We start from the raw sequence: 24,299 nt of genomic DNA, 5'->3' as shown, positions 1-24,299 counted from the left end.
ATCCTATCCCTCCCATCAAAATCCCAATTTCTCTTTGTCAGTAAGATTTGGGCCGACCTGGTATTTGGGCCGGCTTTGCTTTTTAATCACCATATGATTTTGAGGTCTGGCCCAGAGAGCACGTGAAGTATAGATGGGAAAGGAATCTTATCTCCGGAACCAACCACTCATATGATGGCAATATTTGTATTATTTAAACGGCACGCCTCCGTTCCCTCCGATCATGGTTGATCAGTTGGCCCATTCCATTTGGACCCAAACTAATTCCGTAAGGGCCAATCCGAAGCCCCACCCGTAGGTCCAACCCGTTCAGTAAGACAAGCAGCGCTTAACAATTAACAGGCTAACAGCACAAAATTTTAGGGCGGCTGTCGGCTAAATCTCAATTAAGGTCAAGATTCTAACAACCCAATATCGTGGATCATATGGTCACGGCTTAGCCTAAATCATCTACTTTATAGTAAGTTGAGTTTCAAATGAACTCAATTTTTCAAAAGAAGCCTTTTCACTCTTCCTTTTTTGGTTCTATCTTATCCTTTATTGACTGTACCATTGTAGGAGGGTGCATTGGACACCACTCTGGCCGACTTCGTGGTTGCTAAGACTATTGAGCCCATCCTCTAACGTACACCGACGAAAATGATAATCATATAAAATGAGGTTATTTAAGTCATTTCAATAAATATGGTGAGTGGACACCAATTCACCTTCACACGTAGGATATTCATTTATATAATTATTCATTTATGTCATATTCAATTGTCATTATCTTATGTTTATCCAACAAAAGTCATTGTAATTTCTACGCCTAACATATGTATTTGTAAACATAAGTATGCCATAGCTTTCAAGCAATTTTATAGGTCAACTATCTTTTGATTTTCTAATATGACTAGGGTTCAAATTTTTAAGATTGGGTTTAATTTATTTTAGGTTAAATTTAAGTTAGCCTAGGCTAAGTTGGATTATTTTCTCATTAAATTTAGGATTTCTTTTTCTTTTACAATGATGTTACAGCGACAAAAGGGAATTCAAATTTTTAAGATTGGATTTAATTTATTTTAGGTTAAATTTAAGTTAGCCTAGGCTAAGTTGGATTATTTTTTCATTAAATTTAGGAATTTTTTTTTCTTTTACGATGCTATTGCAAGGACAATAGGGGGATATTGTGATGCATCATAAAGTAATTTATTATTTTTGGGAAGTAACTCGATTTAATTATAGAAACTTATTGCATTTGGAAGTAATTAGATCATATTTGAGAAGTAACTTAATTCAATTAGTTCTTAGTACAACCAATATGAATCTAATCCATATGATTTCATTTTTATCCAATCCAATAAGTGAAAAATGTAGTACTATATCTTGATGTCATGAAGCCAAGCTAAACGATTCTTGGTGAACACTATGAGGACAGGTGAATTGGATGTTGACCTCTTCTACAAATTTTAGTATAAATGATAAGAAATAATTCAATGTAAGTAAAATGAATAAAGATAGAGATAGAAAGACGCAAACAAAACTTTTATAGTGGTTTGACAAATGTTTTTGTCCAATTTCTCTTATTTCAACTCGAGTTTGAAGTTTCTTCAGTAATTTGAGGCTTTCTTTAACTGAAGCCTTCAAGTATTTTTACACTCAGATTCAATACTCTAATATGCTTTTATGAATCTTGTAATGATACCTTGCACTTGAACATAAACACTCAAATTTTACCTCACACTTTAAAGAAACACTCAAGTAACACATCACAATTGAAAAACTTTTCTAGCTTGGCAATCACATGATGAAATTCATTCCATATAATCTTTCTAGTTTGCAATCGAAGTTCAATACAATAGGTAAACAATGATTAAGATGCACTAAGACTAGATTAGCAAATAGAAGAGTGCACTCAACAAACACTTTTAAAACTTTTAAAAAATGATGTTACAGTAATTGCTTAAGGTTGGTATGTCCATAAATGTGAGTTTTTAGGTAAAATTGATTCTTAAGCATAGTTTTAAGTCAACTGATTAATAGGAAGGTTAACTAGGTGGTCAACCATGAAACTAATAGCTGTAGGTGATTATTAGATTATAGATACCTCGATAGTCGAGGTCTAACCTGATAAGGATATACAATCAAGTTGAGAAAGTCAAGGGAGAAAATCAAGGGATTTCCACGTTTGAATATATGTAGTTATACCATTTATTTGTATAATTACTCAATTTGTTTTGTTTCCTATTTCTTTGTAATCAGTTTCCTATTTTCGTGCTCATACAATCTGTATATATGCTAACCACATCAATGAGAATAAGAATGCAATAATTCTTCAATTTCTCTCTTCCAAAAATCCTTTATGGTATCAGAGCAAAGGTTTGTTCTTTAATTTTTTTTTTCCCAGCCACGTTCTTCAATCTTCAGCAAGCCTTTCATCCTCCTCATTCCAATGGCCACTGAGAATTCTCAAATCATCATTCCTAATGCCCAGGAACCCACAAAACCACTAACCATGATTACTATCCATAACTCCATTAAACTCACACCCACCAACTATCTTTCTTGGAAAACCCAAATGGAAGTCATTCTCATCGGCTATGATCTACAAAAATTCATTGATGGATCCCACCCTGCTCCTCCAACCACCATCACCACCAATAATGTTGTCTCTACTAACCCTGCATACCAAACATGGCTACGTCAAGACAAACTATTATTTGGAGCCCTTGTCGGCACTCTCTCACCTACTCTAGTTCCTCTCATCACCCAATAAAAAACCTCTTATGAAGCCTGGCAAATATTGGCCAACACCTATGCTCGCCCATCTCGTGGCCATATCAAGCAACTCAAAGACCATCTTAAAAACATCACCAAAGGTTCTCAGTCCATTACAGACTACATGCAGTCCATTAAAATCCGGGCCGATGAACTTGCTGCTCTTGGTAAGCCTCTTGACCAAGAAGATCTGATTGAAAAAGTACTTGAAGGCCTTGATGAAAATTATCAGTCCATCATTGATGCTGTCAACGGTCGTGATTCCACCATCTCTTTTGATGAACTCCATGAAAAACTCATCAACAAAGAATTGTCTCTCCGCAATAAGATAAGCCCCTCACCCCTACCGGCATCTGCTCATGCCACCAATGTTCGCTCCACTCCATGGTCTGTCACCAATCGCACTCCTCGGCTCCCTGGGTCCACATCCGCACCCACTCAAGGTATCATAAGAAATTCTCCCACCAACACCCGTGACAACCGTCCTCCTGCTCGTCCATTCCTTGGTCGCTGCCAATGGTACAGTACTCAAGGTCATGTAGTCTCCCGCTGTCCTCTTTTCCGACAACAGTTTCCGCAGGTGCAACCATCTCCTCGTCCCGACAATTCATCACAATCTCGACCACCAGCTCCTTGGCAAGCTCAAGCAAATGTTGCAACCACCATTCCTCCCAATACCACATGGCTACTTGATAGTGGAGCCTCACATCATGTCACCACTGACCTACACAATCTTGCTCTCCACAGTCCTTTTGATGGCACAGATGAAATTATGATCGGCGATGGCTCTGGTCTCCCCATATCTCACATTGGTTCCACCTCTCTTACCACTCCCTCTCACTCCTTTACTTTATCTAATGTTTTATGTGTTCCCACCATGAAACGTAATCTTATTTCTATTTCTCAATTTTGCAAGTCTAACAATACTTCCATTGAGTTCTTACCCTCTTCTTTTCATGTGAAGGATCTTCACACGGGGACAATCCTTTTGTAGGGTCGAACTAAGGATGGTGTGTATGAATGGCCACTCTCCACTACCCAGTCACGTCCTCTAATTGCGTTTTCTAGTGTCAAGACCACTTTGTCCAAGTGGCATCATAGGCTCGGTCATCCTTCTTTGTCAATCTTCAAAAATATTATGTCTTCGTTTCATTTAGATGTCTCTCATCCGTCCAATTTCAATTTTAATTGTAATTCGTGCCAATGCAATAAAAGTCATAAATTACCATTTTCTACTTCTACTCTCTCTACCTCTTCCTCTCTTGAAGTTATATTTACTGATATATGGACATCACCAGTCTACTCTACTGATAACTTTAAATACTATGTCATCTTTGTCGACCATTTTACAAAATATATCTGGCTTTATCCCCTCAAACGCAAATCCGACATGCATGATGTCTTTGTGCGCTTTAAGGCCCTAGTCGAAAAATTCTTTAACCGTCCAATTATAACTCTCTACTCTGACAATGGGGGGGAATATCAAGCTCTCTCCTCATTCTTAACAATCAACGGGGTCTCACACCTTACTTCTCCACCTCACACTCCTGAACACAATGGGTACTCTGAACGTCGTCATCGTCACATTGTCGAAACGGGTCTTTCTCTACTTACCCATGCATCCATGCCTCTATCATATTGGCCTTTTGCCTTTTCTACTGCCGTCTACCTCATCAATCGTCTTCCTACACCAACTCTAAACCACATCTCACCATATTTCAAACTCTTTGGCACATTCCCTAACTACTCCAAACTTCGAAGCTTTGGATGTCTCTGCTATCCTTGGCTTCGCCCATACACATCCCACAAACTCGAGTCTCGTTCCTCCCCTTGCGTCTTTGTCGGGTACTCTCCCACTCAAAGTGCCTATCTATGTCTTGACACATCCACCGCTCGTCTATACACTTCCTGTCATGTCTGCTTTGTTGAGTCAATCTTTCCCTTTGTCACTTCTCATACTTCTCTTCCTCGCGCCACTTCATCCACCATCTCTGAATGGTGCTCTATGACTTTACCAGTCGTGGCCACACCATCCGTGAATGTCGGCTCTGCTCCCCCATCAAGTCTGCTCACTCTTACCGCACCAAGCCAATCCCAAGACCCAAGCCAAAATAATACCACCTGTGCCACACCTACACCAGAGCCCGATAGCCATTCCAGTGCGCCCGTACCAGAAACCAAGTGCGACTGTGCCAATAACCCACCCCTCCCGCCTACTCAAAATGACCCTAATCAACCACCCGACCTCTCACCCTCACCTCATGTCATAGTCACTTGCTCCAAACACAACATCCATAAACCAATTCAAAAGCTTAACCTCACAGCCCAACTCCAACAACCTACCCTTGAACCCACCACTGTTACCAAAGCCCTCAAGGACCCTAAGTGGCGACAAGCTATGTCTGCAGAGTTTGATGCTTTACTACGTAATGGGACATGGGACCTAGTGCCATCTCATCCCACTCAAAATTTGGTTGGTTGTAAGTGGATCTTTCGCACTAAATATTTACCTAATGGCTCCATAGACAGGTACAAAGCTCGATTGGTTGCTAAAGGCTTCCACCAACGCCCTGGCGTTGACTACTCTGAAACCTTCAGTCCCATCATCAAACCTACCACTGTCCGCCTTATTCTCAGCCTTGCGGTCAGCCAGGGTTGGTCACTAAGACAACTTGATGTCAACAATGCCTTTCTTCAGGGCACTTTCACTAAGGATGTGTTTATGTCTCAACCACCGGGCTTCATTGATCGCGATCATCCTCATCATGTCTGCAAGCTACACAAGGCTATCTATGGCCTCAAACAAGCCCCACGTGCCTGGTATCATGAGTTGCGCCAATTTTTTCTCCAATTTGGCTTCATCAATTCCATTGCCGATACCTCCTTGTTCATCTTCAATAACCATGGCACCATTCTTTATCTTTTAGTCTATGTCGATGATATCATTATCACTGGGAATAATGTTGAAGCAGCGCAGACTTTCATTCAACAACTTTCTCAGCGTTTCTCTCTCAAGGACCTTGGCCCCCTGACATACTTCCTTGGAGTGGAAGTTACCTCCCACACCAATGGTCTTTTCCTCAGTCAACGCAAATACATTGCTGATCTACTTAACAGAACTCACATGACTGAAGCCAAGCCTACTCCTACACCACTAGCAACTAGTCCAATTCTCACTTTACAATCAGGAACCCCACTATCTGACCCGACCGAGTATCGAACAATGGTTGGTAGCCTCCAGTATCTCTCCCTCACTCGGCCGGACATTGCCTATACGGTGAACAAACTCTCTCAGTTTATGCATCAACCGACAAGTGACCACTGGAATGCAATCAAGCGTCTGCTGCGGTATCTCTGTGGCACCTTAGACCACGGCATCACACTTCGTCGGACCTCCCCACTAGCACTTCATGCCTTTTCTGACTCTGATTGGGCAGGTAACAAAGATGATTTCACCTCCACTAGTGCATACATAATCTATTTGGGTCACAATCCTATTTCTTGGAGCTCTAAGAAACAGCGAACTGTGGCTCGCTCTTCCACTGAGGCTGAATACCGATCGGTGGCCTCTACTGTTGCGGAAATTCGTTGGATTTGTTCTCTCCTCACCGAACTCGGTGTCACTCTTCCCCAACAACCAGTTATTTATTGTGATAATGTTGGTGCAACAAATCTCTGTTCCAATCCGGTCTTTCACTCGCGCATGAAACATGTTGCCCTCGACTATCACTTTATCCGAGAACAAGTTCAAAATGGTTTGCTACGAGTGTCCCACATCTCTGCCTCTGATCAACTCGCCGATGCTCTTACCAAACCTCTTGCTCGTCCTCAGTTTGACTCACTCAAGGCCAAGATTGGACTTGCTCCACGACCGTCCATCTTGCGGGGACATGATAAGGATATACAATCAAGTTGAGAAAGTCAAGGGAGAAAATCAAGGGATTTCCACGTTTGAATATATGTAGTTATACCATTTATTTGTATAGTTACTCAATTTGTTTTGTTTCCTATTTCTTTGTAATCAGTTTCCTATTTTCGTGCTCATACAATCTGTATATATGCTAACCACATCAATGAGAATAAGAATGCAATAATTCTTCAATTTATCTCTTCCAAAAACCCTTTATAACCAACCTATCCTTGATCAATTGAGGTAAAACCTCAATTGCCCTAAGTCCATGGGTCACTACCAATTTTACAACTCAAAGCACCTTAATCAATTGACTTGGCAATCAATTGATTCAACCCCTACCCTCAAGATCGATACATTCACTTGATTTTTTAAGATTTTATAAATTTATAATTTTAAAGCTTAATTAAGTTGGGGAAACTGGTTATAACTTACTCTTTAGTACTTTTGATAAGGATAAAAACATTGATTTTGCCCTAGTTTTCTCGTCAACTATTTTTTGAAGAGATGGGGTTAATTTAAAACCAATTAGATGAGTTTTTTACTGTTAGGTGCTTTTAAAAATATTTTCATGCATTCCTAGTTTGTGCTCTTCAACCTTATTTAAAAGGCCCTAAAAATAATTTTTAGGCTTGAAGAATTATCCATGGTGCATGATTATCAAAATAAATAAATTAATCTTTCTCTTGATTTCCTCTTTAGCTCCATAATATTAAATCTTTCTCGATCGATTTGGTCAACCATTGGTCAATTACATAAGAATAAGTGACCTTTAATAATTCAAGTTGATTTAAATTGAAAGCTTAAGATTGACATGATTTTTCTTTATTAAAAAGCATGTCATTCTCATTTTTAATAAAAATAATCGATAATGCATAAATGAGTCATTTTAAGAAGTTTTCTAAAAAGTTCATTCTTTTTGTTTAAATATGCTTAGTTTTAAATGTTAATGTTAAGACATATTTATCTTCATTTGATTATATGAGTACTGTAGCTTAACATGCCTAAGACCATTAATATCTAATCTCGGCCTTCAACAAGTCTTTCTTTATTTTCACTAAGATCTCTTAAGCTCCTTCTCATATAGTTTTTTCTTGATTGATTCATGAAAATCTTCTTGCCTATCACTTCTAAAAGCAAATGTTAAATTTAAGTCTTATTTTCTTATCATCAAAACTTAAGTTTAACTAAACCTTAGGCCAACATTAAATAATATTGAATTAACTACGGCAAAGTCAAGGATTTCTATTCTTGTATATACAAAGTTTTTTTTTTTTCACACTTCTTGCCATTAGATAGTGCCTATAAATCTCATGATTGGTACCTAAAGATTCATAGTAAACTTCGATGGGAGCTTCAAATGAGACTCAATTTTATCAAAAATCAAATAGCATAAAATTTAATATAAAAATAAATATATTTTAAAATTTTCAAAGTTGAAACTAAAAAATCAACCATTACGAAATTTATTTAATAAAATATTGGGTACAAAATTGCAAAAAATTTAATTTTATTTAAAAAAAATTCATAATAAATAAAAAAATTAAAATATGTAATGATGATGAAAAATATATTAAAATAATGATTACATAAAAAATGAAGATAAAATAACAAAATAAATGAATAAGCATAAACATTAAATAGATTTTGTAAACTATTTTATTTTATTTTTTAAATTTTATTAAAATCTTAATATAGATAGTAAATGTTATATTTTTCCGATAACCCTTAATTATAATTATTTCTCACTATGAGGGCAAAATTTTCATTTTTCCTTTCATTTTTTAAAAATCTTAATATATAAGGAATATGATTTGGGAATCTGAGGGGGCATGTGTCACCACTAATAACAAAGGAATTATATGGTCATCTTATGGTAGAAAACATAAATCTATTATACCATTGGATTACTTTCAATCAATTGACTTTGCAACTTTTGCAATTTGGGGCGATGTTTGAAAAAAGGGACAACGCAATTTTGTTGTTGGCATCTCTTCCTTCATCGTATGATAATTTGACAACAATATGAGAAGGAAACATTAGACTTTGATTAGATATCGAAGTCAATATTTTTAGAATCGAATCGATAATTGCACCAAAAAAAATTATTGGATCATGGTTCATTGGTCAAATTGGTTTAATCTTAGTTGAACCATGATGTCATAAATATATAATTTATAAATTACTAAAATTAAAAATAATTATAAGAAATTAAGAATATATACAAAATAATTCAAAATTTTCATAATATTCAAGTGTGAAAGATATATTATTCGGTATGGAAAGAAAGTTTAAATATATTTAATTTTATTTTTGTTATATATATCTTATTGTCTTATAATTTTAAAAATTATTATATTATTAATTCAATATTTATAATTATTTAAGGATTTTAAATAAAAGAAATTTGAGGAAAAAATAACATTGGTTTATATTTAATTTGGACCATTATAGGAGAGGTAGCTCCATTGTTAGACTCTCCTTTCTATTCCTTGGTCCTTGCATTGAGGCCTACCCACTACTCTATAGTGGTGTACTTTTTTTCTTTCATCTACATGGAAAATACATGAAGATGATGTGGTCTTTAAAAGTTTGCTACACATTACAAGCTAACATTTGCATAGTTGAGTGGTGCATTGTGACTAAGGGTTGGTTTATGGCCCAAGTTTGCATGGACTTGGGTTATAATCCAACAGGCGGATGCCACCAAGTCTTTAGAGAGGAAGCATGATTCAAAGTCGCGGTATCGGTCATTGACTTGGAAGGTCCCGAGGCGTATCGATCTCGGTGTATTGGTTTGGTATCGAATGATACATAAAATAAGCTAATTAGAAAATTCAAAAAAATATAAAAATATTATGTAAATCATTAGAAAAATATATACAATTAAATAAGCTCAAAAATTTAATAAAATAAAATTGTCTCACATTTAACATTATTTAAATAGTTATAAAAGTATCTGCTCAAAGTTATTTATGATAATATTAATAAAAGAAAGTTATTTTATTTCAATTATAATAACATTTTTACTAACAAACATACAATACAATAATCAATTCCATGTTGAATGACGAGGGGGTTCAAAATCATCATCATCATCAGTCCTACAACGAGTATACAAATTGGGATGACAATCCTTGTAGTGAGGATATGGTTGAAAGAGTTGTTCATAACTTGAATATGTTGGGTGAGATGATTGGCTTGATGATCCATAATCAGGAAAATATGGTTTCGAAGGCTGTCTAGGATCAACACCATATTGATAGTATCCAAAACCTCGATAAGCAATGCTATTGCTACTAGAAGATTGATCGTATCCATATGAGTCACTAGCTCGTGTTCCAGTATTTGAATATCTCCCTGGATGCATCATTAGAAATTGATCAAAATCATTTCTACTAAAAGTACTGGAAGAGCTATCACGGTCTCTAAAGTTGTGATATGATCTATCATCTACCCCTTTGAAATACAGCCTTGATCTTATACCCAAATTTTGTAAGTGCTCATCAATACGGTGATAATTTGATCTATGATAATCATGCCTACTAGAATAATCATCATCGTTGGGAAATGTAGTTAGTATTTCCAAATGCTTTCATTGTTCCCATATCCCTGGTCGATATCCATAATCTGTATCTTGTGTGGCATAGTAATTTTCACCTCCTTATGCCCGTGACATGTCAAGATCTACTTGACTAACATAATTGCCCCCGGTGCTACCATCTTCTCTAGTATCCTCACTAGTGCCACCAACTCCTCTATTGCCCCCACTAGTGCCACCATCTCGCCTACTGTCCCCATTGTCACTATCATCACTATTAGAATTTGAAGAAATCGTCCTAGAAACCTTACCTTTACGATAGGAATCAACATCTCTTTCTCTACCTTCTTCATTAGTGGGAAGACTTTTATCCAACCAATCCAAATTATCAGATGACAAAATAGGCTCCTCTCCTTCTTGTATCCACTCATCTAATATATCATCATCATTAAAGATATGATTCAGATCAATTGGATTGTATAAATCTTCATTACTTCGCTCTTGCATCAAATTCTTAACTCGAAGTCGCATATTGTAGTGCACATAAACTAACTCATGCAACTTTTTCATTACCAAACGGTTACGCAACTTTGTGTGAATCAATGACCATGTGTTCCAATTTCTTTCACAACCTGATGAAGAACAAGTTTGGCTTAAAATTTTAACATCAATCTTTTGTAGATGTGGACCTTCGTTGCCATAGTTGTTCTACCATTCAGCTATAATAAAGAAAATGCATACTTATTAATCACTATGATATATTTAACAAAAAATGATGATAATTTCTTATTTGTAATAGACGTAAATGTATTGAGTACCTGGAATAGATTGATTTATTGCTTTCTTTGTAAGTGCACTTCCAAATTCTCTTTGGTCGTCAACAAATAATTTCACCTATATCATTAACATTTTTTTTTTGTTAATGCACATTACATATACAAAATGCATTATATAAAGGTCACAAACTATTATTATACCTTGTTAATAGCTTTTGCTTATCTATCCAAATCTGGCTATAATATCTCGATAACCTCCTTTAATCCAACTTTAATTTCCGGATGGTTGGAGAAATGCTTTGAATATTGGAACATTGGATTTAAAAAATATGCTGCCATAAGTTAAATAATGATCAGTTTATAATAATTTGTACTTAAAAAAATAATAAAAAATATATAAAGAATTTTTTTTATTACCTGCAGCATGCAAATGTCTGTGCGATTTACCTTCCCACCTTCTATCAATGACTTCCCAATACTTTTCCTATTGCTTGACCGATGCCTTAATAGCCAATTTAGCTCTATCCATTGCTTTATACATGATTGATAGTGTGGACTTTTTATCTTGATCAACCAATTTCAATACTTTGACGAGAGGTTCCATGATGGTTTGAACTTCCCCTATTTTCTTCCAAAATCGATCAGTTAAGATAAGGTTGGATACCTTATCTCTTAGACTTTTTCTGCTCCTATCTTTATTGAATTCACGCTACTCATTTGTTGTGCACATTCTCTTCAAATCAGACTTATAACTTATAAGACTCTCAAGTGAAATGAATTCAATGGCAAAATGGGTTATTCTTGGCCTTAACAGATCTCTATCCTTAGTGAACACTTTCATCAAATTCACTACTTTCAAGTTATTATAAATAAATCCTGTGATCATCTTAGCATGATCTAATGTTTCCTTAATCTGCTTCATGCTTGCAATATCTTCAAGCATTAAATCAATACAGTGGGCTGCACAAGGAGACCAAAACAAATGCTTCCACTTTTCCATCAACAACATACCGACTGCTTTAAAACTTGCCTCATTATCAGTGACTACTTGAACAACATTTTCCTCCCCAACCTCCTCTACAACTTTATCCATAAGGGAAAAGATGTAGTCTGTTGTCTTAGGTATGTCGGTAGTGTCAACTGAAGAATGATATATCATACTTCTATCATAATAAATCATGAAATTGATGATAGGCTTTCTAGTCCTAGAATTCCAACCATCAAACATGATTGTGCACTCATATATAGGTCATTTAGCCTTCACTGTTGTTATGTATATCTTAAGCTCTTGCACCTCCTCTTCCAAATATGTATTTCCAATTTGGTATCCCATGAGACCCTTGATGCCTGGACCTGTTTCTGCTATGGTATCAATCATTGATTGATAGTAAGGCCCACTGTTAGCTGCATTAAAGGGTATTGCATTAAAGAGAAAGAATTTAGAAATAGCTTTACCCACTTTCTTCACGCCTTCAGTAGAAAACAAGCTTTTTATCGATTTATGCTTTGATGGGAACATGTAGGGATCAATTCCTTTTGGAGGTATGCTAGCTCCTTCTCTTACACTGAAACTACGTGTCAGTCCGCGCTTAATCCTAACATTAGAAGGTTGTGAGGAACTACCACTCTTCTGATGCTCTTGTCCACCTTCTTAAAAAATTCGACGACTTTTTTTCATTGCTTGTTTCATTTGTCTTCTTTCAAAATTAGCCATAGCAACTTCCTCAATTTCATCATCAAAATCACCCTCATCAATTTCATAGAAATTTTCTCTATTTAAGGAACTCAAAAGTCGTTTTTTTTTTTTTTTTTTTTTTTTTAACTGTGTTTTTTCTTTTGAAGTATCAAACATATGTTGTCTAATGCTATGTGACACTTCTACCGGTACACGTGGACATTCTTCCACTTGTTTGGATATATGTGCGATGTGTTGCTTTAATCTTGTTATACCACCATGTATAACTTTCCCACAATATTTACACTTTGTGGTTCTTCTACTACCACCAATAGGTTCTGCATTTTCCCAACCAATATCATGTTTTGAAGCTGTTAGGAAAATTAAGGCTAATCCAACCTATGGTAATCACCCTAGAGGGGGGGTGAATAGGGTGATGGTATCTTTTTGCAAATTTAAACTATGTGAATGTAAGAGACAATTATAAGCAAGTATATAATAAGCAATATAAAGACAATTGCATATAAATTAAAGAGTAGGGAAGAGAGAATGCAAACACAAGAGTTTATAGTGGTTCGGCGCAACCCGGCCTACATCCACTCTCCTCTAGCTTCAATCCCAAGCTTGAGGTTCCACTAATTCAAGGCTTCCAAACCAAGTCTTCAAGCAATACAATTGGATTATGGTTCCAATTCACCCTCTTGGACTTTTGGCTCCAAGCACCCTTTACACTTCTCAAGAGATACCAGATTCTTGAGAAACTTCCTCTCAAAGATTTACAAATAAAAGATCTCACAAAAATCCTAGCACAAGAACTTTAAACTCAAATGATACAAGAAAATTAGGATTAAAAGGTGCACTAAAGATATGCAAGTTTTAGAACAATAGTGCACTCAAAAACACTCTTCCAAGACTCAAATATATTCAAGAAAGGTTTGGGAAGGTTAAACTCTTTAAACAATAAGATTGAAGCATTTATAGAAGAGAAAAGCCAAACTAGACGTTTAGGGGTTCGATCGGTCGAGTTAGGGGTCGACCGGTTGACTAGCCGTTAGCATTTCATACTTGGTAGGTGACCACTGGGTCTCAATCGGATCTCAATTGGACCTCGACAGGGAAGAGAATTACCTCGACCGGGAAGAGAAGGCTAGTGGGAGAGAGAAAAACTTTTTGGCCTCCTTTGACCGGTGGTCGACCGGACGAGCACAACTGGTCGACCGGTTCCTTAACTGGTTGAGCCATTTTTGGCTCAATAACCAACTTTTTCAACTTAAAACTTGTTAAAACAAGTTTGAAAAACATTTAACACAAGGTTTTAGTTGAAATATGAAATCATTCAATTCTTAAGATATTTAAAACAAAATAACTATTGGATGATTTTGGTGCATAAGTAAAGAATGTAATGCATGAAAATCCTAATGCACCAACAACCTTACAAAGAGATCTTATGAAGCTTAGGTCTTGAAAAACACTTCTCTTTGAGGTGGTCTTCTTCTTTATGATTTTTCTTTGACTTGATTTGTCTTTGTGATTGCCACTTTGGAAATCATCTTGCCTAATCACACTTGAAATATAATCATTAATTCTAAACCTTATTTTGTTATCATCAAAATCAAGATTAACCAAACCTTGGTTTCACAGAAGCCATTTTGAAATTTTAACCTAACCATATATAAAAGGAAAACAACTTACTTTTCAAATTAAATATATATAAACACATTTATATAAGAATTATAATATTCAATTTTCCACTCACTTATATGTTTCATATTGTTACCATATAAAAATAAATTCTACTAAAAAAACAATAAAAAAATATATCACCTAAGTTCATCATATTTTGTTTTCCACTTATTTATATGTTTTTTTTAATTAAAATAAATAATATTTAAATAAATGAATATTTTTATAAAAAAATTCTTTTAAAAAAGTTTGTTTTGATAATTATTAATTTCCTATTGTAATTTAATTGTAGAATATTATAAAATAAAAAATCTACATGATATAATGAAGTAAAATTGATTCAAATATAAATTTAATTTACCATGTAAATGCATACTCTTCATTCCGTATTATTAAATCATTTATGATTATTTGAAAAAAAAATTAAAAAATTATTAATTTTCTAATGTAATTTAATTTTTCAATATTATAAGATAAAAACATAAATTAAAAATACAATATCTATGCCATATAAAGTTTACCATATAAATGTACTTTATATTTCTATACCATAAAAAAATAATTTAGTGAACCAATTTATTGTTTTGATAATTATTGATTTCCTATTATAATTTAATTGTAGAATATTATAAAATAAAAAATCTACATGATATAATGAAGTAAGATTGATTCAAATATAAATGTAATTTACCATGTAAATGCATACCCTTCATTCCGTATTATTAAATCATTTATGATTATTTGAATTTTTTTAAATAATTATTAATTTTCTAATGTAATTTAATTTTGCAATATAGTATTAATGTAATTGAGTAATAGGGAAATTTTTTGTCACTAATATAATGTAAATTTATTTGTACTAATAGAAAATTGAGTGATATTTTTAAAGTATTCAATACAATTTCTTGTACATTATATTTTGTAGCATTATTCAAAATTTTATATAAAATATAAAACATTTATTCAGTCAACCAATGTAATATTTCAGAGCTCATGATATCACTCAATAATAATATTATAAAATATTTTGATGATAATTTTACTCAATACTATTTGACTAATTATATGTCAAATGTCAATTTTTTTTCCATATTGATTTTTTAAAAAAAAAATATTATTAGCATAAAAAATAAAGTGGACAACTAGGAAAAGAAAATTAATTTATTTTAATATCTTGTATGATAAGACGCTTTGAAATTATGTTATAACATTGGTGATTATCGTTAGTGAGTAACTACTTGGCAATTCTAATTTAAATGAAAGATCGAGTATTCAAACTATCTTGAGATTTACTCCGTTTATTAAAACCTAATTAGTTAAAAATTATGAAAATAATCCTTATATTTGAAGGGTAACTCATTTTTTTTTATATATAAATACCCTTGATTACTTTAAGTATTTGCATGAATGTTTTAAAAGAAATAATCATTTTTATAAGAAAAAAATGAGAGTGTTTTTTTAAAATGATGCCAAAAAAAATAATGAAGGGTTAGATTTCCAAAATTGAGTTTTCAATAACCTTTTTAATTAAATAAGTCATTTACTAATGCTATATTTGGTTTATGAATATTAGAGGAAAAAAAAGCAAACTAAACAAATTTAAGGTTAATAAATTATTTTTGTATGACTCTTTTAATTCATTTTATTTATTTATTTTTCTATATAAAGATTATATAATTTAAAAATATATAAATGTTTAGCTAATTTTTAATTGCAGCTAATTCTCTTTTATATTTTTTATGATAAAAATAGTGAAAATAAATAAATAAATTTTCTTAATAATTTTTTGGGAATCAAATATAACCTAAACGAAGGTTTAGTATCTATTACAAACGAGTACTTGTAATTTTTTAATTATATATGGAAAATTTGATTATGCCATAGTTGAAGAATATAAAACAAAAATCAAAGACCATTCAACCAAAGACTAATAGATCACATCTCAAGGATGGTCAATCACCCAATTGGGCTAAAATGAATTTTAATTAATCACTTAATAAATAAATTAGTATTTAATGTCACTTGTCATTGTATAAAATAAAAAATAATGGCTGGTTTTATTAAGAGTATTGAGAAATTGATAAAATGTATAATTTAATGGTGATAATAATTTTAAAATATTAAAGATATTCATTAATGTTTTCTCATTTATGTGATGGATGAAAGTCAATCAAATTAATTGGCACCTAAAAACAAAAATGTTATAACCATCCAATATTTGAAAAGGAATGATAGATTATATATAGCAACAATAAAGTGTTAAACTGTATACAGAAGAGTATATATATACTCACATGCTTCATTAAGCACAACTATATAGCAAAAAGGGGGAATTACCTTCATTAGTTATTACCTGCTGGTTTGAAACCCTTGCCCTCTATCTTCGTTCTCAACACCACCAAGACCAATCTACAACATTGCTATCTTCTTCCCCAACACACCATGAAGACCAATCTGTAGCCTTGCTATCTTCTTCCCCAACACACCACGAAGACCACGATCTGCAACCTCTCAGACTATCGGACTTTCCCACTGCTACCATACAACCACGATATGCTACCTTCCCATCGGCAACGCACCAAAGATGAAAATTCTACATTCTGGCAATGGTGGATTTAGGGTTAAGTAAGTTATTCTTCAATCGAGACTTTTTTTAAAGGCTTTTGAAAGGGTCACAGGTTTGTTTCAAATTTTCATGGGTTTTCTTTTGTAGAGGAATCTCTGATTTTTATGAAAAATTGATTCTTGTTGTGATGGGTTTCTTTTGTAGGGAATCTGTTGATTGATTTTTTATTTTATTTTATTTTATTTTTTTTCTGAGTTAACTTGAAATATCGGTCGAGTCCAATCGATTCAAGGCCGAGTCTAGGTATAAATTATATCTGGTATCGGATTCGTCGCGGTCGGCGTTGAGGCGGATACGACTCGACCAATTTTTTGAACCTTGAGAGGAAGATCTTTAAAGTATGAAATTCATATTGAAAGTTTATATAATTTGAAGGGAAACACTATTACAAATTAGACTTTTATGAATCCTATGTGCTTGGGAAATGGCTTATAGTAAGTATTAAATTAGTATATGATGGAGAGTTTTTCTACTTCATAGAAAAAATATATAATTTTAACACATATATAAATAATAAATCAAAATTAATGAAAATAAAATTAACAAAAAAGAAAAGAATTAAAAGTTGGCTTAATTTGATGAGGTACGTGAGAACATGTTGTCCTGTAACCACTATTGTCTCCCCACGTGCGAATACCAATGGTCAATAATAATTTCAAGATACAATCTCAATTGATTCATAGTAACCATTGGTTGAAAAACTGATCAAATTGTCACTCATTGGCCAAGAAAAGAAGAATAATAGGAAAAAAAAAAATTAGGTTTTAGAAACTTGACATAATTTTTCTTGATCACGGTGGAAGGTAAGAAAGTTTTTTTTTTTTTAATTTATTTATTTTTTTAAAGGTAAAGCTTTTAAGAATAGATTGTTACACATGGATAATTCTAAATAAAGTTCATAACTCCCAACTTAACGGTTATAAATATTAAAAATTATCAATACAAATTAAGATGTTCTGACTTATCGAATTAATTTATATAAAATATTTTTATTCGATTTTTAAAATAATTGAAGTTTTAAACTTTATTTTATCAAAATCTCAACGGTATCTACACGAGCTCAAATATTCTTATGGGGTTCATTATGATGCTTGAGGTCTTGTTCAATTCCTTTTATTGGTAGTGCATATTATTTTGTTTGAAAAAAGAAGGAAAAAAACCTAAGCTTGGAGTTAGGCAAAAGGTGCTCGAACAGCAAAATGCAAATATACGAAAGCCATGACTCGGGTTAGGTTTGGGGCTTGTTATTAAACTGTAAGAGTTGATTTCTTGGTGTCTTGGAGCTTGGTTCAAGATCACTTTGGCCCCATGGAGAAAGATGAATGGATATATCCAACTCGCCCAGACCACAACAACGGGTTAGAATTCACCATATCTTAACCCAAAGACGATCCAACCACAAACGAAAGGTTGATGTTGGCTCCTACGTTGGACCACTTGAATCCTAAATTATTGTTCCTCGCAATAATGGGCCATAGGGGCCTAATTATTAATGCTTGGGTCCGTCCAGCTGGATAATTTTGTTTGATTACACCCCAGTAGAAAATCTTTTGGCCCACCTTGATGTTGTTGCCTGAAAATTCCAAAATGACAGCTTATTGTTACTTCGAAAATATGGATGTAGCTATACCATTGATGTCGCCTCTATGAGAAATAATTTTAAAACTATAGTAAGTTTAAAATTCATGTAAAATTCAAGTTTAATGTAAAAAGTAAATTCATTTTTTAAAAAGATATGTTTAATATAAGAAAATAAACTTATCTTTTGAAAAGACGAATTAATTAAGGGAGCTTTCAAAATCCCGAAAACGATGGATTTTTACGGTTTTAAAAGGAGAAAAAAATGAACAAAGTATTTATTTTTCGAGATTTTGTTTTGTTTTGTTTTATTTTGTTTTGCTTTGCTTATTATTATAGTGTATTAAACCATAATATATGTGACATCCTATATTAGATAGGGGAGAAAGTTTTTTATGCTATATAAATATGAACTCCTCTTAATTTTATAGATACATTTTAAACTGTGATGATCCCTTTGAACTCAGAGTAGATAATATCCACACAGTTGGATGCAAATAATTACAAAATTGTATTAGAACTGATCATTAGCCTCAATATGAGAGTTTGTTTGGCTATGTGGAGGGTATTTATCTGTTTAACCTCGCAATCATACGAGACATAATAAGGACGATGTGTTTATATAGGGGGTGTTTGTAGTATTCTACATCGAATATGAGAGAAAGTTTTTAACGTTATATAAGTATAAATTCCTTACATTCTTTTTGATTATATAGGCATGTTTAAACCTGGAAGAAACCTTTTAGGTTTAAAGCTTGGGTGCGGGTGATATATATATATAAAAAGTATGAAATGAATGAATTAGAAGAAAGAGGTTACCCCAATGGAGAACCCATCCATTGTCTAAATATGGCCACTTTACAGCAAAAAGTGGCAGTCTGCCAGCCATGGTCCATCAATTTGACCACCTGAATCAAACTTTACTCTCTTTTCCCATGGCTCTACCAACGCAACCCCAACATGGAGGAACATATTTAAGTTTTGAACACACCACATGTCACAAAGAGGCACGTGCATGATATATCCCAGCATTGAGTGGTAGGTTTGAACTTTGAACTTTGAAAAAGGGTGGATGATAGAATGGAAGTTGCGAACTTGTTTTGGTACACGTGAAGACGAGACTCGATCCTTCGGCTAAGCAAATTCCTTATATAACACCTCCACCGCCCTCCCTCCTCCGCCTCCTATAAGCTTCTATATATAGAGTCGGAACCTTTCCCTCATTGCCATCCGACCACAGAGCTTCCAACAGAGGTTGTGAGCTTATATCACAGTCCGGCGCTGGCGTAGGTTTGTGGGTGTAGAGAGGCTAGTAATGGGACCTGGAGGGCCTGGAGGACCTGGAGGACCTGGAGGGCCTGGAGGGTGGGGTCCTGGCCCCGGTGGCCCTGGCCCGGGTGGTTTCTTTGGCGGTTTCTGCGATGCTATTTCTTCATGGTAAGTTCTTTCATGCAGAAAACTGATCCAATTTTAAATCATTTGTTCTTTGAATTCTCGTTTAGTTGCTAAAAGGTAAAATCTAACCAATGTGGGGTTGATGGAGACCAACTTTTTCATTAGGAGGCTGTTTGGAAATGCGATTTGAAGATTTATTTATTTACTTTTAATTTTTCTTTTTCAGAGTTTAATTTTGGTCTTGATTTTGGTTGCAGCCTGAACTTCTTGTGCTGTTGCTGGTTGCTACAGGATTGCTTTGGTGGTCCTGGAGGCCCAGGTGGACCTGGAGGCCCACCTCCATAATCAGCTGTTCTGTATGCCATCAGGGTGTTCTACATTTATCCATTAGTTCTCCTTGGAGAAATAGCTAGCTCTACTTCTCAGTTTATCCTTTAAATTGTTGTTTGTTATGATTATAAGATGGTGTGTATGGAATAAGTGAATCATGACCCTACAATTCATAGCTTTGATTTGATTCCTTGTAAAATAATCCAACCTTCTGATTAGTTCACCTGTCCACCAGATCAAATGGTTAGTTGCAAATTAAGTAGGATCAATGGTTGCCATACTCATGATTGGTGGGGTCTAGTGATATCCCCATGTGCTAGCATTCACCAAAATCCTAATCAAATTAAAGCCAAGCTTCTATTCTTTGCACACGAGTGATTATCAAAATATAAGGAAAAGAAAAAAAAGAATAAAAGAAAAAGCAAGAGATTAAAAGAAAAATATAATAATTTTTAAAAAATCTATTTTAAAATACCACGATTCAAGAAATTTTTTTAAATTTACGGACAAAATTTAATTAAAAAAAGTTATCGTTTGAAAAAATAATTTATAAATTTTAAAATTGGATTTGAATTTTTTAAAAGAGAGTGCCTAAAAAAGTATTATGAGTTTGAAAATAGTCTTTAAAAAATATAATATTTTAATTCTTAAAAATATATAAATTTTTTATTAATTTCTTTTTATATTATATTTCGTTTTTTCAATACCAAACATAGCATTTAAGTTTCCATCACGTCACGTCACTCAGCTTTGGCTATCTTTGAATGAGGATGGAGAAGTCAAATGGATGTTAGCATGTTGAGTACAATTTGATTACGAGTCTATCAATTCAATATATTTATATTATCACATTACCCTACTTTTGGATATGTAAGAATTAGAGTCAAATGGATGTTATCATCATCGTAGAATTAATTGTGTACAAATTAATTACGAGTCATCAATTCAAAATATCATTTTCCAATCAATATAAAATATAATGTTTCTTCCTCGCTATAGAAGAAAAAAAATTATATACCTATACACGAAAGAAAAAGTTATAAATATAGAGGATGTTTAGTAAATTTAATATTTATTATTTAATAATTTAAGTTGACTTTAAGTTGAATTATATTTAAGTTATTGATTTAAAATTTATTAGTTAATTTTTACTTTTAAATTTTAAGGTCATTTAATAAAATTAATTTTAAATCATTAAATTAACATATTTATCCTCATAAATCATAATTAGAATAAATGAGATCGAGTAACAATAAAAGTCGTGGAATAGCAGAAAAGATTGTGGAGGTAATTATGATAAATGAGGATAAAAAGATAAAAATGAATATATGGATTTAAGAATAAATTAATTATTTTTACTTATTATTTAAAATTATTTTTGACTTTAAATCATACCATTAAATTATTTTATCAAATATACTTAATTTACTGAATGTCTTAAATTAAGTTTTTAAGTCACTTTAAGTTATTAAGTTGACACTCGTTATATTTTTAATGAATTCATTTAGTGCTAATATTGAATTTATAGCTTATTTATAATTATGCATGATGAGATTATAATTCATACAATTAATGATATCATTAAGAGGATATTTCCATGTTTCTAGAGGTGGTCGTTCAATTGATTTTATCATCATACCAAATGTCACCTACCCCTACAGATCTTTTGACATAACACTTAAATGTTTTATATTTGCTAGAGTTGAGAATATAGTCAAGGTGTCTTTGGTAGTAGGCTTGGTTTGACCTCTTATTAAATACATGACATAATTTAAGAATATTGGTTTGATAATTAGAGTTAAAAATTTGTCAAGGTGGACTCATCTTAAATTATACCAATTTCGATTAGATTGAAATGAAGGTGAATCACGAAACAAGACTATTATCACATTCTCTCATAATTCTATTACGTGTAAATGTGGTAGTATATTATTAATTCGTATACCATGAAATCATCTTTTGAAAAGAAAAAGTAAAATTTTGGTCTTCTAAAAACACTTTACTACCATTTGCATACACATTTAAAAAAAAGAGTATTTCATACCAAATTGTTATTTCTTTATTTTCTACTTTTCAATACTTATAAGATTCTTTTAAATATAATTTTGTATTTATTTTTAACCATAAAAATTAGAAGTTAACTACCCTTTGACAATTGAGTCTAGTATAAGTATGAACATTGATTTTGCTCTAAGATGAATTTTTTTCTATTTTGACTTCCTCAACGTTGATAGAGTAGCCTTTAATTATATTGTCGAGATTTTTATTGATTCTTTACTTCCATAGAGATTATAATTAGAGGTATACCGACTAGGGGTAGGTAGAGGTAGATGACCCCTACTTGAGGCAAAAGTAAGTACCCTAACGTAAGTAGTTGAAATGCCTCACTCATCCACAAGACTTGAGGCAAATTATATTTATTTATAACTATAAAAATTAGAAGTTGATTGCCCCTTTAATATATATAATATAATTATTTTTTAAATTTTGTTTAGAGGGAGAATCGATTTAAACATTGTAAGACAGTTGAGTCTAGTATAAGTATGAACATTGATCTTATTCTAAGATAAATTATTTTATATTTTGACTTCCCCAAAGTCGATAGAATAACCTTTTAATTTTATTGTCGAGATTGTTATTGATTCTTTACTTCCGTAAAGATTATAATTGGAGGTAAATAGACTCAGGGTAGGTAGAGAGGTAGATGACCCCACTTGAGGCAAAAGCAAGTACCTCTATCACAACTCATTCACTCACCCACAAGACTTGAGCCAATATATATATATATATATATATATATATATATATATATATATATATATATAAAACATAATTACTTCTTAAAATTTTGTTTAGAGGGAGAATTGATTTGAATGTTATAAGATAGTTGAGTCTAGTATAAGTATGAACATTGATCTTACTCTAAGATGAATTCTTTTCTATTTTGACTTCCTTAAAGTCGATAGAGTAACCTTTAATTTTATTGTCAAGATTGTTATTGATTCTTTACTTCCGTAGAGATTATAATTGGAGGTAAATAGACTTGGGGTTGATAGAGAAAGATGACCTCACTTGAGGCAAAAGCAAGCACCTCTATCACAAGCAACTTAAATGCCTCACTCATCCACAAGACTTGAGCCAATACATACATACATACATACATATATATATATATATAGAATATAATATAATTACCTCTTAAAATTTTGTTTAGAGGGAGAATTGATTTGAAAGTTACAAGACAATTGAGTTTAGTATAAGTATGAATATTGATTTTACTCTAAGATGAATTCTTTTCTATTTTGATTTCCCTAAGATCGATAGAGTAACCTTTAATTATATTATTGAGATTTTTATTTGATTCTTTACTTCCACATAGATTATAATGGGAGGTAAATAGACTTGGGGTAGGTAGTGGTAGATGACCCCTACTTGAGGCAAAAGCAGGTACCTCTATCACAAGCAATTGAAATACCTCACTCATCCACAAGGCTTAGACCCCAATAAAGAGAAAAGATGAGATAATATTGAGCATACCTAGAAAAGGAAAAAGAAAGTAAAAGGCCTGCAAAGGGGAGAGGATGAAGACTATGTAGGGGACACCTCCAAGCAAGAGATATAAAGAGCAAATACGTTAAAGCATCTCCAATAATGATTATGTATTCCAATTATTTTGAAATTAGATGTCATATATGATAAAACTATGGATAGTTAGACTAGTTTATGTATTTGAAGTATATGTAATAGTTGAAGCAGGGGATACTTAATCCATATTTGCCCATTTGGAGTTATTTATTTATTTTTTTTCTAAAGAATTCTATTAAAGTATGTTTTTTGCTTTGTGTTTGAGGTAAAATTAGAAATTTATTTACCTTTTAATAGATGTAGAGTGGATAAAATCTCTATGAAAAAAGGGTGAGTTATTATAGATAGCATATTATAACATTGTGCTTGCAAGAGAGATTATTTTTTTCAAAAAAAAATTTAAAAATAATTTTCTTTTAAATTTTCTTCATTTTTGAAAATAG

The 24,299-nt window shown here is 32.8% G+C and overlaps 1 long non-coding RNA gene across 1 annotated transcript; it reads left to right on the top strand.

The window, feature by feature from the left end:
- Positions 1-19,354: 19,354 nt before the first annotated feature.
- On the top strand, positions 19,355-20,494 carry LOC100241807 (uncharacterized). The gene is made up of 2 exons (XR_787471.3): positions 19,355-19,983; positions 20,199-20,494. It is a non-coding gene; the product is annotated as an uncharacterized LOC100241807 (long non-coding RNA).
- Positions 20,495-24,299: the final 3,805 nt, after the last annotated feature.

The sequence above is a fragment of the Vitis vinifera genome, chromosome 14 (assembly GCF_030704535.1).
Source record: "Vitis vinifera cultivar Pinot Noir 40024 chromosome 14, ASM3070453v1".
Classification (NCBI taxonomy): Eukaryota; Viridiplantae; Streptophyta; class Magnoliopsida; order Vitales; family Vitaceae; genus Vitis; species Vitis vinifera.
Note: the sequence above shows the minus strand (reverse complement) of the source record. Positions and strands in the feature narration are given on the sequence as shown.